Source organism: Lissotriton helveticus, chromosome 7 (genome assembly GCF_964261635.1).
Source record: "Lissotriton helveticus chromosome 7, aLisHel1.1, whole genome shotgun sequence".
Classification (NCBI taxonomy): Eukaryota; Metazoa; Chordata; class Amphibia; order Caudata; family Salamandridae; genus Lissotriton; species Lissotriton helveticus.
In genome coordinates, this window is record NC_136068.1 from 1113506805 (window position 1) to 1113523569 (window position 16765).

At 43.7% G+C, this 16765-nt stretch overlaps 1 protein-coding gene across 1 annotated transcript in view; it reads left to right on the forward strand.

Moving 5' to 3' along the window:
• SDK2 (sidekick cell adhesion molecule 2) overlaps positions 1-16765 on the forward strand; it is a 702247-nt gene that overhangs the window by 44247 nt on the left and 641235 nt on the right. The window lies entirely within an intron of this gene.

The following is a 16765-nucleotide window of genomic DNA, read 5'->3' on the forward strand; positions in this document are numbered from 1 at the left end:
TCAATATAACTTTAAATAGTGAACAATATTTAGACAGGAATATTGGATTCAATCAATTATGTATTGGATAAATTAGCCGGTGGCTACAGTACAAAAATATTGAAAGTTACTAAAGAGTTCTGTGACCATATAAAGCATTGAGGTCGAAACAATTCAGAGGTGACTTTTAATATCCTTTTCATGTACTGCAGAGGATATTCTATTTCTTATAATTCATGGACATACCATTACCCTTTTTCATGGGTCTTTTGATTCTTTATTTGATTACATATGATTGTAGACATGTAAAATAAAGTTGGACTCGGTGCAAAATAAGACATGCCAATATGAGCATGAAAAAATAAACATGTTGCTATAAATGCCACTCTTCTGGTAATGATTGCTCATCGCATGTTAACTTATAAAAAAGAGCTGGGTAGCCTGTTCTTGTCTTCATTGTTTAAACAGAAGTTGTAATTCTGCTCAGTGATCTGCCTTTTGCATTGTCTGCTGGCTCTGGCAGAAGGCATTGTGATGTCACTATATAATTACAGGAGTTCATTCCATTTGAGCAGCCACCAGTGATGTCACAACTAAACTGAAGTGATAAAATTACAGTCAGGGTTTTATTCATGGATTGCAGGCATCCGTGGTATATATATATGGGATAAAGTACCCCCTGATGTGCATTATAAGGATATAGGAGGAGTCCCATGACCATATGGAGAAACAAGGCTGAAAGCAGTATCCTTATCATTTGGCACAGGTTAGTTTATTCCTTATAATACAAGGTCACACCATCATCTTTCCCACAAACCACGTACTTTCTCGGAGAGAGCATGTTCTTTAACATGAAGAATAAAAATAGAATGTCTAGTGCAAAATAAACACATCAAAAAAGCTGTCAGATATTTGTTGCTAAAAATATAATCAAATCGGTTTAATAAGAGTCAGGTTTTTTTATACACAAAAAAAGGAGCTCAGTGGATCGGAATGTGAAGACGCATGCAGACAGATTTAAAATATTCTATAGTTACCTTAAGAGTGCAAAAAATAAATGTTTTGCCATAAATAGCTCTGTTCTGCTTGTCACTGTATGACCAGAAAAACAGAGCAGAAGAAAGAAAAACAATGTTTCGTTTTTCGTCTTTTAAACAGCTGCTATAATTAATCATGCTCCATTACCTGATCTGCCTTTTCCCTCGTCTGCTGGCTCTGGCATCAGGCATTGTGACATCAGAACTCAACTGTAATAAGTTATTTACAGTTGAGCAGCTACATCATTTCTTGTCTATTATATAGGGGAAAATGTAACCCCTCTCATACACTATAAGGATATTGCAAGTCACCTACTGCCATAACAAAACTTGAGGGTCCACCCTGCAAGGTACAAGGAGCGGCCCCCTCCAGACTCAATCAGGAGCTCTCCAGCCAGAGTAATGTGCTGATGGGACCCCTTAGAGCTTGGGGCCTCCCCGCACCACGGGAGCTGCGGGTGCCTGTGTTACTCCACTGAAGTCACCGAAGAGTTCCATAACCATATAGAGGAACGAGGCCGAAACGTCCCTGGCACCCTAAATGGTAGTAAACCAAAAAATACCATCTGACTTTTATAAATCATTAAAGAATCTTGACGTACCTAATCACACACTTAGGAGGATAAATACTAAAGTCACCAACAACAGTTCTTGAGGACACAAGTGACAATGCAATCATGTTTAAATGTTCCTGAGCCTGCTACGCTGGCACGTGCTGTACTCGACTCGAGGATAAATTATGGCAGTGCATCTAATTCTGGTAAACCAAACCATTGAGGTCAAGACTGCAAACAGTTCAGAGGAGAAAGCAAACACACATATGCTCCAAACTGCTTAAACTCCTTCGGTTACGCATTGAAAAGGCATATTATTTAAAAGAGCTACCATTGTAAATAAGGTATCCCTTTTCCACTTCTACATTTAAATGAACCTACTCTTTAGTGTGTCTGTCCCTAACATAAGTCTAAGATCCCAAACCGCAGGACATTTAATCACAAAAAAGGCTCTAGTTAGAAAGGCACCACTGGTGGCAAATGTTTCTGGACCTTGGGATGAAGATCTGGAATAACATCCTGTCAGAAATGAAAAAAGAGGAATCCCCAAGATTTTGTAGCAACTGGATTTCCCATGCATGCATCGTTTGCTTGCAGCGTAGGCTATGTGTGACCTGACAGATGCTTGTATACCAGTGTATGTTTGTAGCGTTGCAGACAACCCTCATTTTAATTAACTGGGTCTGGAAGCATTAACAGAGCTGTGTGCGGGTCTCAGGGCGGAACAGCAGTGGAGGTTGAGGTTAGCAGAGCGGTGGTGAATCTCATGCTGGGATTGGCAAAGCTGTGTGTGGGTTCTGTGCTGGAACAGTAGGGTTTGCTCCAGGTAATGTTTGAGGTGCTCTGGCCAGAGTTGTGTTTGGTATGTATGCTGAAATGACGGGTGGCTGGGAGGGTAGAACTGAGACTCACAAGCAGGGTGAGGGGCAAATTCTCAAACCTGGCTTAAGATGCGATGGAAGAGCAATATGGGCACAATGTTGAAATGTTAGGGATTGCTCTAGGTCAGGTTTGATTTGCATTGGCAGACCAGTATGTGAGAAACATGCTTAAGTTTTAAGGATTGTTTTAGGCGAGGTTTGAGGTTCATTGGCAGACCAGTATGTGAGAACAATGCTGGAATGTTATGAGTTGCTGTCTGTTGGGTTTGAGGTGGATTGGCAGAGCAGTATGTGAGAACCATGTTTGAGTTTTAAGGATTGTTGTAGGCGAGGTTTGAGGTGCATTGGCAAAGCAGTATGTGAGACCATGCTTGAGTTTTAAGGATTGTTGTAGGCCAGGTTTGAAGTGCATTGGCAGAGCAGTATGCGAGAACCATGCTGGAATGGCATGACTTGCTGTCGTTGGGTTTGAGGTGCATTGACAGAACTGTGTAAGTGTCCTTGGCTAGAATATCAGATTTAATCTTTTTGACTGGAAGTGCAAGGGAGTTACCAGCTGAGTTGTGAAGTGCATGCTTTTAAGCGATAGTTAATATTTTTTTTAATGCATTACGTATAGTCTGACCATTACTAAAATCTAAATTTTGGAAGCACCATTTTATCTTCAAACGTTTTGCACGTTTTGTAGCATTCTATCTTATACTTTGTTTAATGCAAGTTTAAGATAATGACTTACATATTCACAGTGCTTTCCATCACAGGTTGGGTCCTTGTAGCAGTAAAAATATACAAGTCACTATTCTGCACCAACAAAGATTTAATTCTGTGGCTCCCTAGTTACACGTTTACCTCTGCACTGCATTTAACTAATAGAGGTTTCATAATGTATTATAGTGCATTTCCCACTGATTAACGTAACTTTTTTCATTTATTTTTTATTTAAGCTGCACGTTATTTTATATATAGTTCCTTGACTATGAAAGACAAAAAACGCATACAGAATTTTTTTTTGCTACACGTTTGACCCCACCGCCACGCTGACCCCGCCCCATTGCATGCAGCATCACAGTTCCCATACTTTTTTTCTATGAACTTCGACCGCTGCTCAGGAATTAGGTGCATTTGAAGAGCTATTTGTGGGCCCCACTTAGGAATAGAAGGGCCTGGTACATATGGTGGAAAGTGCATCTGATTTCCAGAATTATCGATGTTTGCCTCTGGATTTGATGTACAAATCTGGCTGCCGAAACAGTGCTGCGTTTTGATATCCGTTTGAATCAGGCGCAGTGTCAATCTCCCGGCCACCATAGGAAACAAGAGCCCACAGACTGACGTAAACTCCAGCAGCCGAGAGAACATTTAATCTCATTTGTGGCCATATTTTAATTCTTTTTTTAAACCAACTGAAACAAAGTGAGTCTGAAAACCTTCAAGAATGCCGAGTAGGAAAACGAATCTGATTCAATTTTTAAACCCACATCCCCGGGCTGTGAAAGTGGACCCTCACCCCTCCCTGCTCCCCACTTGACCCTTCTATATGCTGCCTGCCAATACAGATGAAAAGAGAAGATTACAGGAAGAGAGGGGTGGAACTGACCTTGGCTCACAGGTGGAAATCTAAACGTGCTCCTTCTAAATACATCCACCATACTGTCTTGATACTCTTTGTCTCTGTTCTTCCTCCTTTTGCACTTTCTCCCTCTCCTTCATGTCAGTCTTCCCCGCCACACTCTCCCTGACCAGGGGCGGCCTTAGGCATGTGCAAGCTGTGCACCTGCCCAGGGCCGCCAAACCCCACGGGCCGCCACGCCAATATATATCTTTAATATAATAATCCTCCAAGGATGGATACATATTTGCGTGGTGGCCCCTGGCAGAGATTTGGCGGCCTCCAGCTCTGTTCCACTTCCAAATACCCTGCCCCCTCCCCCCTCTTCACTGGCCTCCGCGCCTGCGTTCCTCCGGGGCCCCCTACCTACGCTCTCTGCCCAGGGCCGCCATGAGCCTAGAACCACCCCTGCCCTGACCACTCTTGCAGTACGTTGCAGGTATTAACCTCTGGGTGAGATAGGAATGACTGTTCGAAGCTTAGCTCTGGTAGTGAACCTCAGTGCCGCATGAATGCAACGTTTACATCGCAGCTCTACTCAGGGCTTTAAGTGGGATGAAAAAACTGGGCGGGGACTCTCAAAGGAGCATGGCCAATGTAATTAAGGGCGTGGCTTAAAACACCTAAGCTAAAAATCTGTATTTAGCATATTGTACACTTGTATTTTTCTGTGTCTGTCATTGCATCCAGTTGGATGATACAACAAATAACATCATACCTACAACAAGTCAGGACTATTGGCTTTGTCAATGGTTGTTAGTTGCATAGGATAAATAAGCAGCAACTATGGCTAGTATATAATATTGAAAAAGCTTCCACTTAAAGCCCTGGTGACACCACGACAATGTGTCTTCTCCTGAGTTTCAAAAAGAGAAGGGAAATCCAGAGAGAAAATGACTCTCCTTAAAGGATTTCCCTTTCCCTATAACACTCACCTGCCATGACGTCATGCCCTAACTTCTCCACTAATGAGAAGTGAGGAGTGTGAGCAGCGCACATCGACGTGCCTGCTGTCACTGCAGTTCTGGGGAAAAAACGGACCGCCTGTGCCAGGGCACAAAACAGAGCCCTAAAGAGACCCGTTTCTAGCCCTCCTTTAAAACACTGTGGGTGCTCAGACCCGGTGAGACCCGGCCCATTTAAAGCCCTGGCTCTACTGTTGACGCCGAGTGTGACCTGAGGCCAACATCCAAGCTGTAAATGTTCAATTGGCAAGGAGAGGGTTCGTATTCAAGCTGCAGCTCTGCTGCCCATTGGCTCTAGGAAAACCGGGTAATCACAGCTATGTTTTTGACCCCCGGGCCCGGTGTGATATGGGTCAAGTAAGTACAAAGAAGTCAGGTGGAGCCAAGTTAGCCTGGTTCGAGCCCTGCCAGGAGCATCAGTAAACATTAGGAGATGCATCCATCACCAGGATCACACTAGGTGCCAGGGGTGGAGCTGCGATTTCAACTTCTGTTATGTTCACAGGTTATTCTTCCCTAGTGCGCACTGCGTGCCTTCTGGATGGCTCGTCACAACCACCCGTTGTCTCTTCTCCAGTGCCATTCAGCCCAGCACTCTCGTCCACCTCTCTCACCTAATCTTTGCAAAACCTGCTGCGTCGTGACATGCGAGCTACTAAATAGACCAGAGACGGTAAGGCATGGGCAAAGTGGGCCGTGATACAACCACCTCTGTCCCGCAGAGTGTAGACCCGATGACACGGGATCATTTTTAAACTGTTTTAAACACCGTTTTCCTTCAGTTTAATTTTAATGTGTGTGATGTGTGGAATTCTATTACAGACATTTTGCAGAGAAATGTTACTAGCAACATCCTTAAAACAAGTTTATTTTACATCAAAAGCTGACCTCACAAACGAGACATGGGTGGGGGTTACAAAGATTATTTGCAATAATATTAGTGAGTTGCTGCTGTACATTCTAATATCGAAAACCGGTCAATATCCTTGAATATAGTATGCAAACCCATTTTGAATTTGGACCAGGGTACCTGTGCACTGTCAGTGACCCGTCCAAAGAGGGCACGAAAAAGCTGAAATTGGATCATAAATCCAAAGCTGTTCCGAACAAGGGTCCCCAAAATACATTTGGCCCAGATCCCCCGAAATCCTTCGGATGTCTCTGAAACAGACATGATTTTAAAAGCATGAGGGGATGTCTTCCCCAAACCTTTGTCTCGTTTCAGAGCTGGAACGTGCCCATTTTGCGGCCGGTAAGAAAGGGCGCACGTGACGTGAGGCGTTGCCCAGGAGACTTCCAGTCACGCACAGGGTCCTGAGAATGCAGACCTACGCGTCCACACCATGAGGGGAGAACAATCAATGGGAGCCCCCATTGTCAGAGGGGCCCTGAGGGGCGATAAAGCAGCCGGAGCGGGAAGGGGTGGGGGATTCGACCATTGTTCTCACACCAAAACTTTCTCTTCACGCTTGAAACATGTCTTTAGTCTTCTAGCGTTGGGCGTTTCATTGGCTGCGTGCGGGCTTCCAGGGCTTAAGTCACTTTATTACCCTCAGAACTGAGGCAATCACGAGGCTTCATCTTTGTGCTCACTCTCGACTCTTTATGCATCGCTTGATTAAAATAACCTCTCTGCTGTCGAGGACAATACTTTCACCTCAACCACCCCCAGCCGCTCCGTGCCACTGGTGTGTGGGGTCCCAGAGGCGCTAGATTCTGGGCCAGGAGAGCTCGAGTCAGCAGACTTATACTTTCCTGTCTCAACGGTCGATTGGTAGACACTGCCAGTAGATTGTTTTTGCTCTTCCCAACCTCCTCCACCAATCACAGCCACCCTTCACAGTCTGGGGTCATCAGCTCTGAGAGAACTCTGACTTTCTGCGTTGGGAGTCTAGCCTGGCTATCTATCTCTTCTGAGCATTCAGTGATGCATTAATGATTCTATGACATGTAACAACCAGAAAGTATCTCTGTAGCACCAAGAGGGCCAGTTAGCACAGATTTGGTGCATAGTAAATTCACTAGTAACAAAGGCCAAGTCAAGCGCATTGTAAGCTTCACATGTCCCACATTACTCTGGGAGCAAGTTCTAGACACCTTTGTCTGTTTACTTAGTTTTTTCCTGGCGAGAAGTGCATGCTTGAGGCTCTAAGAGGCTAGCGTGTGCCACTAAAGACCAAAGTATCTCATGTCTTGGGATACTGGAATTTTCCGGCAGGGTAGGGTCAAATTGTGTCTCAGAGTTGAGTAAATTACAATGTACACAACAAGAAAAGGCAAATTATGTGGCGTAGTGATGCACATTTTGTGATAGTATTGTTATTATTTTGTAATTTTTACACTTGTTAACAGTGTTTAGGCATTGGTTGCTCGTCATTAGCACCAGTTTAACACCCAAATGTCGCAACAGAAAGGTGGCCAGTCAACCTTTGGGAAGGGCCTTCCACTGCACAGCAACACTTCTTGCTGCGTTTTTAGTAACGTTTGAACCGTTTGAGCTACAAACGATTTTTTTGTGTTAAAATGTGCAGATTTTGGCACAGATGATGGATTCTGTGGCAGATGCAACAAACCTATAATTATTGGGAAAACTCTGTAACCGCACAATCGCTTAATTCCAGAGGCCCTGCTCATGTCGCCGCTCCTTGTCCTCCACCTTGCTCTGGTGGAGCTGGAGACCATCTTGTGTGTGGTGGGCAGTTTTGTTTACTGATGACAGGCAAAGGAACTGCAATCTTCAACCGGCTAAGGCCTCTTTCTCTCACATAACAAAGCAGACCTTTGTTACCCAGTCCTGTTGTCTTTCCATTGGGACATATTCCATTTGTGATTACTGCTCATTTATGCTGTTCTTCTCCTCCACTCCACGAAGGCTGAATCAATTGTGAACTCGTGTTTCTCCTCTGAGAGGTCACCAGGATGCACATTGTAAGTGTTTGGAACAGCCCTTGTCTTATCCCATCCTACATATCGTTATGTTTTCTTCCTTCCCATCACTATCCGTTTTCTTTATGAGCATTCTATGCAAGTGAAAATAAATGACATCAAATGCTGCATGTTCACTCATCAATGTGCATCGTGTCTTCGGGGTACAGCTTTTAAGCCAACACTGGAAACACTGACTGCTGAGGCAATGGATGCACTCGATAGGTCCCGGAGAGTCTTCGAAAGGTAGATTCTTCAATAGTCCTGCAGACAGCTGGTGCTGATTTTGTTATCCTCAATACCTGTTGTCCATTCCCTAATGTAACATTTTCACCTCCAAGTTGGAGAGTGGCCTGGAGGAGATGGGTTTCTGTAATGTCACCAAATCTGGCATTGAAGTCATATATGGGACTGATTACACATGGAATTATGCAGTGGATCATTCCTCCGACCCAACGCACAGGCTGTACTTGAACCATCGTATGTTCGATCTTCCAGCGAACAGTCATATTGTGGATTGTAGAGTGCGCATGCAGTTCTTCTGGGATGTGATGTTTATCCATAGACCGCTGTGCAGTGTTATACCTTGTGCAAGCATAGCGAACCTAATAATCTGCTCTGGAATGTGCCTTACATGGAAACTCATGAACGTCTGCTCAGACCACCTGTTCTTAACTCCAAGGGTAAACACACCTGTGACATTAGTTGAAGAAGTGGTCCACAGTACCTCTGTTATATTGGTGTGAGGCTGATCTTTATCATGTTCCAAGGCTCTTTTGAGACATTATCATTGTTATTGAATCTCACTACATTATTCAATAAGAACCCATGACAATTGATTGGTCAGATGAATATATTACCCCTTTCTCTGTTGCTATCCCAGATGTCCCCTTGAAAGACAACCAAAGCTTAAATATGAAAGGATGAGAACAAAGAAATATCTTGGTAGAAAAACACAATTCAATAATCAGTGCATCCATTCCCCTACACTCCACTCTGGAAAATGCCTACTTCCTTGTGGAGAACTGCAACACTTCCAGCTCTGCAACCCTAGACACTCTCTCACCCAAATATAGAATAGGCTTCAGAAATAGAGTTAACAAAGGATAGTTTTCACCTAGCCTAAAAACCCAATAACAAAATCTATGATCCCTAACGTACAAATGGATAAGCACTCCTGCCAAGAACATAAACCGGTTTAAAACATGGTTAATATCTTATATACTGAAAAAGCTTTCTTTCAAGACCAAATCGAACAAAAAAAAGAAACACGAAATATGTTCACAATAATGAGATTGAAAATTAGTAAATCCTCTAAAACAAATGCTCAGCTTAAGTGGCAACATTGCTTGAAGTGAGATGCATGCAATGCATAAAGAGACCGTTGATAGCATAGCGATCTTCTGCGCAACAGACATAGATATCTACTGTAAGTGTCCGCTAACAGCTGGACGTCCTGTCCCCCCCTTCTTGTAAGTGAGGACTGGAGGACGTATTCACTTCAAACAAGCTATCCATTTATCAACTGGACGCCATTCCCCCTAACCTAGATAAATCAATAATCCCTTCTATTCTTCATCTGTTGGAGAAACATTATGCCTATTTCTGTGGAGCAAAGCACCGTGAACACCTCCCTAGGAAGGAAATGGAGAAGCCTATTCTCAAAAACCCTAAGATTGACTATGATCCAAGCCTCTATACTTTGTATAAAACAATCAATATAATATGGAAGCCGAGATCAAATCGCTGTTGGAAAGAGCTCATCACCAACTCAGAGCCATTAAAGCGATGAAGAGACTCATTCCTAGGTGGTCCCGAGACTAGACTCACTCTCACCTCACTGTCCCCCATTATCTCTGTCCAGACCATTGACATCTCTCCTCAGTGTAGCTGTAAGATGGATTGCTGGCACAAACAATTGTGAGCACATCCCACCAATATATGTCAATCTCAAATGGCCCCACTCTATACTTTCACCTCTGTCGGCACTATATGTAAAGCTCTAAATCGAAACCGCGGAAGGGTTAGAGCATCTTTTCTGCCTCTCGGTAAGTCACAAGTGCATCCCCCAGGTGGGTTCACAGGCATGCACATGCAAGGATTAGAGGAGAACCCATGTGTCAATAAACGGCACCTGCTCCCACCACCATTTTAAAGCCTTCCTTGCCTCATCTGGCCAGTGCTGTCTCTTGTAATGAGCTGTATTCACCTTCCTTTTCTGTGACAAAAGAATCAGGCAGATGGTGGGCGCTTTATATATGCTGTCAGTTAGTCATTCATCCTCTTCCATGCTGGGCATACAGCGCTTCTCCTCTGTTCTGCAGTTTCGAGCTATATTGGACGAGCGGGTTGGAGTATACGTGCAGCTTGTTTGAAATAACCAGAATAATTTATTCGCCTTGTACTCTCTCTGGTGTCTGGTCCCTCGGCCCTTGTGAATGCAGCACGGCTCCCCATATCACACGGCCCTGCCAGAATATGTTTGCACAATAAATAAGATTTCAATTCTCAGATGAGAACAGCTTGCATATGGCGCTTCATCCTGCCTCCCACGCATGCATTTTTTATTCCTCAGGAGTCAAGCTGTTTCTTCCATCTTCCTGGGCTGGTTGTGAATAGGGCCTAACTCAAAGGTAGCCGCTGGCCCCCCTGAGAAATTAAAAGCCGCTAGCCTGCATGGGCTAGTGGGAGTCCTTTCTGCACTGCTCTGATGTGTCCTCGTGTGGCGGAGACGCGTTGACCACACGCCTCCCCTGCTAATGTGGGGTGAGAATTGCTGCTGATAAAAGTGTAGAACAGGCAGCAGGTGGGTGATAATCCTGGTAGCAACAAATCAACTTTTCTTCCTGCTTTTGCTGAAAAATGAGTATTGATGAGTTGATTAATAACAGAAACCTTTTCATTTATACACTGATGGATAATACAACCTATCCAGTGAACGTGAACGTGACAATTTGGAAATCAAGTATTGTACAGTTACATTAATGCATAAGACTAAGGGGCCGATTTATATATAGGTTGATGATGTATTATCCGTCGGCATGGAATAGTACTTGATGACTGCCATGTTGATGGTACTCCGTCCCGATATTTAGATATGTCCGTCGGGTGAGCAGACGTATCTAGCTTTTTCAGGAACCGCCATCACTGCGTCCTGGAAATCCATGGAGAGTTTGACAGACGGTACATCAAACTTCCAAGTTTTGATTTTGAAAATTATTTGGGTAAACCAAGAGGTATTTTTAGATTTTCTATTTTTATCTGGATCCCTGCTTATCCAGTCAGAATGTATCTAAGAACTCCAATCTCTTTGATTCAGTCCACCCTGGTGGTACCACCCTACCAGGATGTGGATAGGCAATAATGATGAATTATATCATGATAAAGTGAGTGAGCCGTCTATTTCAACATCTTTGGATACCCAGGAAGTAGCATTCTTTTTGGATCCAACTCCGTCTACTTCCATAATCCTAAAACTGTTTTTATTAAGGCTAAAACCAAGGGTAGCAAATGCACTGCAGGGTTACCAAAGGGCAGGCCCGTGTTCACAGCTGCTACCCCTGTATGATGTCCAAATAGGATGCAGAGAAAAAAAAAGCTGCAGTTATTTCAGCCTACTATGTCTCCAATGAGAATAATTGTCTGGATTCAATTTAGTTAATTGCAAAAAGCTGGAAGTAGCCAGGTGCTTTGATGTCCTTTAAGCTCTTCATCAATGGATCTAAGTCTTTGTGCTCTTTGACCGTCATAAGCTGCGGGGCTCTATGGGCCTGATTTTGAGTCTGACGGACTGTACCCTGTCCGTCAGGATGGTGGAGGACATTACCTCCACCATTCTATTTGGCTACTGTCCATCAAATTTAAAGACGACCGATGGCCCAGCATTAATCCATGTGCCATCACTGCAGCTCCCTCCAAGGTGCAAAAAGTTTGGTGGACAGCCACCGTCGGAATGGACAGCTGTCCCCAAAATGTGAAAAATAAAACACTAATGACCCACCACACCCTTGTAGTTTCGTCCCAGGTTGTGGGGTCAATGTTTTCTTTTTATGTCCCTCAGAAAAACCCCAAATAGATGCCTACATTGACAGAAATCTTACGGTTCCCCAATATCTATCAAAGAGATTGGCAAACAGGGTACTCTGGTTTGCGACTGAGTACCCCGTCTGACAAACTCCAAATCAGGCCCTGAATCTGTATTCAGTACTATCCAAGGAGCTGATGGCGTCAATCACTTTGCCTTGAGATTGTCCACATTCAGAAGCACAAGGGTCAAACACACGTCGGCAACAAGTCTGTTAACTTCACTTTTTTGGAAAACCAGGATATAAGCTGACAAAGAATTAGTGCAACAACTGTACACAACAGCAAATGAAAGTAACAACTATCAAAACTCAAACTGTAGTCTCTTACTAGTGTCTACAGGATTAAACCAAGGACAGTACAACTGAGATAAGTCAGAGGTGTCAACTCAGAAAACTAGGTCCATCCCTAGTCAAGGTTTTATTTGCACCACAATGACGTCTAACAAAATACGAGCCCAAATAACCAAATATTAATTCTGTACAGCTCTATATAAAGCTGCACAAAAAAATGCACGAGCAGGCAGATGCTGCAGGGCTTAGGCATCAGTCTAGAGCTGCTTGCAGCGGCGGAGCCTCCGTTATGGCAGAGGAGCGTCGCCCTGCCTGCTGTGAATGCAACATGCACACACATTAATAAAGTGGCAATAAATACCATTTTTTAATGTGTCCCGGGCTTGCGCTGTTACAGTCCAATGGCAGGGGGTAGGGGTGATTAGTGCAATTGCACTATTAATGCAGCCCCCTGCCAGTGCACATGTCAGATTGTCCGGCTGACTAGAGCCGGCCAATCTGACCTGCGCACTTCAGAGCCTGCAATCCCGAGGCTGAGAAACAGCTGGGGAATTGCAGCAGCAGGCCCAGCCTTAAAATGAGCAGGGTTAGCCTTCTTCAACCAATCTCAGGATTGGTTGGATTTGCATTGTCAGTCAGTCAAAAATCTTTATTTCGATAAATGAATATCAAAAAAAGGCACGGTACAAAAAGAAATATGCAATGACAGTAAAAACAGACATTATACAATATTAAAAAATATTAAAAAGCCCACGGCATGTTTACAAAAAGACAAAGACAACAAGAAGTAAAAAAAATATTAAAATCATCACTAAATTCATAAGAATTTTACCATAAAATATTTAAAAATTATCATTCCTCCAACAGCCTAATTCCTGATATAAAGTGCCGTTTTAACCAGTAAAGTGCAAGGTGTAAAGCATCAGAACCATGTGACCAATTACCCATTCCCCATGAGTCTTTTCTTTGTGCGCACCGCACGCACTAAATAATTGGCTACATGAGAGACAATGCTGGGGTTATTTAATAACTGCAGATAGAGAAGTGCTGGTCTAACTTGCAGAAACCCTGCCTTTTTAAGAATTGGCACAAGGTATTTCCTCCTTTCAACTATAAAGTGCCCACAAAACATGGTGAAGTGCATGGTATCTTGAATAGAAAAACTATCACAAGAACAAGGTGAAAATTCATCTGGTTTACACCACGTTGTATACTGACCTAATATCAGGTGTATCATGTTTAGGCGAAAACGAGTTAATAAAAACCTATGAAAAGGGTGGTTAACCAGAGTAAGGTTTGCATTGTACAAGGGAGGAAATCCTTCCCTTTCTGCCCGAGTTAGATCTTAGCGCAGTCCAGGAGGATGAAGTAGACCGCTTCCAGCGCCTGCGCTGCAGCGATTACAAAAAGAGCGTCGGTGGCAGGCATAGGGTAAGTTCTTTTTTTTTTTTAAATGTGTATTTGTTGTCTGCTTTTCCCACCATCCCTCCCACTACCGCAACCCATCACTCCACCTGCACACCAGCCGCTACTGGGCGCTTTCCCTAATCATGCGATAAGAAACTCAGTAGCAGCAATGGAAACAAGGGACCGGCAAAGCAGGGTGGGATGACCCACCGGATGATCTTTTCCCAGCGCTTTACTCAGAGTGGCATCAGAATAATTGTTTGAGTGGCCTCCAAGGGCCCATGCACTTACTTGGCCCAGGGGCATATAGACTGTGGATGTAATGGTGTCTAAAGGACGGCATACAGCCCCTTTCATGTTAAGGCCTCAGGACTGGCCTTTTGGTGCATATGCACTGCAATTTGTGATTTGAGAACTCTGCCTTTGAGAGACCCTTAGAATCATCCATAACCCTTGCTATACGTCCCCTTCACTTGCGGAACTCTTCACACTGACTATGCCTTCCCATGCCATCTTGTATATGACTGTCTCTGTCTTTTTATTCAAGCGTTCTGGTGCCCCCTGGCACATGTCCCTTGCAGTTCATTACCTGTGCCCTGAATCTGCTCACCCAAGGCCCTGGTGTGAGTGGAGTATGCACTGCTTCCTGTGCCGCAATACACATGTGTGCGTCTATGTGTTGTGTCCACTACCACTTTTTAATCTGAGAAAACATTTCACCATAGAAAATCCAGAAGGATTGGCTTTGTCATTGCTATCCTCTGTGTTCCACGGCTGCAGCCGGGAGCACGGGATGATGGCGGCTGTGGGCGGAGTCGTGGTGTCACCGCTGGGGCTTTAATGGAGATGTTCATGGCAGGCAGCCAACGTGCTCGGTAGTAATTAAAAGTTAACGAGTTTACGAACGGATAAATCCTCAGAGGAGAAGGTTGTGTTCCCTCGCCGCATCACCGGGGTGTCCTTTCTGTGACCTCTTTATGAGGATTAAGCCTAGGTAACAGGCAGGCCCAGTCTGCTGGATTCGAAGGTGACCTTGACTAGAAGGCGTCACGCAGTGCACGTGCATCAGTTGTGTTTCAGGTGAACATCATTCCCTGTCGAGAAGGCACCCCAGATAGGTTTGGGCTAGTGGCTGGCCGACAGTAGTCTCAACAAAGTATGCGACTTAAGTCTGACATTTGTCAGTATCTACCTGGGACTGCCCTCTCTAGATGAACACTGCTATTACCAAGTGTGGTGATAGTTAAGAGGGAGCCAGTTTACAAGAGCTTGTAGAAGTCTTTCTTCCAGTTTCATTAGGCCGTCTTCACTCATGATCGGAGACTCCACCCGCGACTATGACTCAAATATACTTAGGGCCCGATGTAGGTAATCCCAGATTACCGATTCTTAAATACCGAATCATACCGATTCGGTGTTTAAGAACAGGCAAATGGGATGTAGGTAATTTTACCGAAAAAATTACAGAATCGGTAAGTTTCGGTAGTTACTGAATCGGTAAATACCGATTCGGTAATTGGCATTCATTCCTATGGGCCTGGAGGCCCATAGGAATGAATGCCAATTACCGAATCGGTATGTCCCGATTCGGTAAAAGGGGGAAACATTGAATGGTGGCAGGTTGTCACTTTGACACCCTGTTGCACCCCTCAATTGTGTGTGGGTGCACATGTTGCAGACATACATGCCATATGGCACTGTTGGAAAAGCAAAAAAAATGCTTTTTCCAAGGTTTTCATTATTTACCACCAACTTGTAGTTGGTGGTAAATAACGAATCCTAAAAGGGGAAAAGCACTCATTTGAGGGCTCCCTACATAGCAAAATCGGTAATTTACCGATTCGGTATTTTAAGGAATCGGTAATTTACCGATTGCTTAAAATACCGATTCGGTAAATTACCGAATCAGTAAAATGCCCACCTACATCTCATTTTCCAAATACCGGTCGGTAACGGCCGAAATTACCGAATTTCGGCCGTTACCGACCGGTATTTGCCTGCCTACATATGGCACTTAGTGACTTGTGGGGCGCTGACAGTTCGATCTGGCAGTCTGGGAAAGTGTGAGCTGCCCCAGCCTCACAAAGCGGTCAGAGTTCAAGATATGGGAAAGAATAGAGATTCTATACAGTTGCTCAGGACCTTCTTATCCTCAAACTGACAACAGGCCATCGGTGGGAAGAATAACCTCTAAGGAATGCATGGGGGTCCCTGCTTGTTAACATCCTTGTTGTGAACTGCCTGGTAGGTGAGGAATGGCTTAGCACCCAATCACAATGCAATGTAATGCAAATGGGAGTTGAGCTGAATTACAATTTTGCTTTTGTGCAAAGATGGGAAGGAGCCTCTCTAAAAGTCATTGCCCCTGTCCCCTACTTCAATAACAATGTTTGGGCCAGACTAACTTCAATGCCACGCAACTGACTTCTTACATTTCTTTAAAAAATACGTATTTACATCTTAATGCATGAATCCTCTAACATTCACTTTTTGAAACGATAAACATGGAAGTAGTGCTTTTAAACAAGATCACAGATGGTGCTCGTTAGCCATAGTAGCATTTTCATTTATATCTTCTGATTTAAGACTAGAAACCTAGGCATTGCGCCACCACAGTACTTCTTACCACAGCAATCCAAGGTTGATGCAGCGATGTTGTTTAGGATTTATTCAGATCAATTTTCTTTGCTACACAGAAAAGCATACAAAGCATACAAAAGGTTCATGCATACATAGACGCAGTCATGTATATTCACATTGTCTATTTTAAATGAATAATTCCAACTTGTAATACCATAATTAGACTAAGTTTCATAAAATCAGGAGCGTTCATTGTGAAAGTTTCAAATGTTGTACTTTACAAATTGTAATGTTAAAATATATTCCCTTCATTTAACAAGGTAGACCATCTATATATAATAATAATCTAATCTTGCATCTTCAGCTTAAAAAGTGGACTCATTCTGTCAGGGTGCCACAATACACAGCGATGCTCGCTTGTACGACAAAATACACACGAAACGTTCAATTTT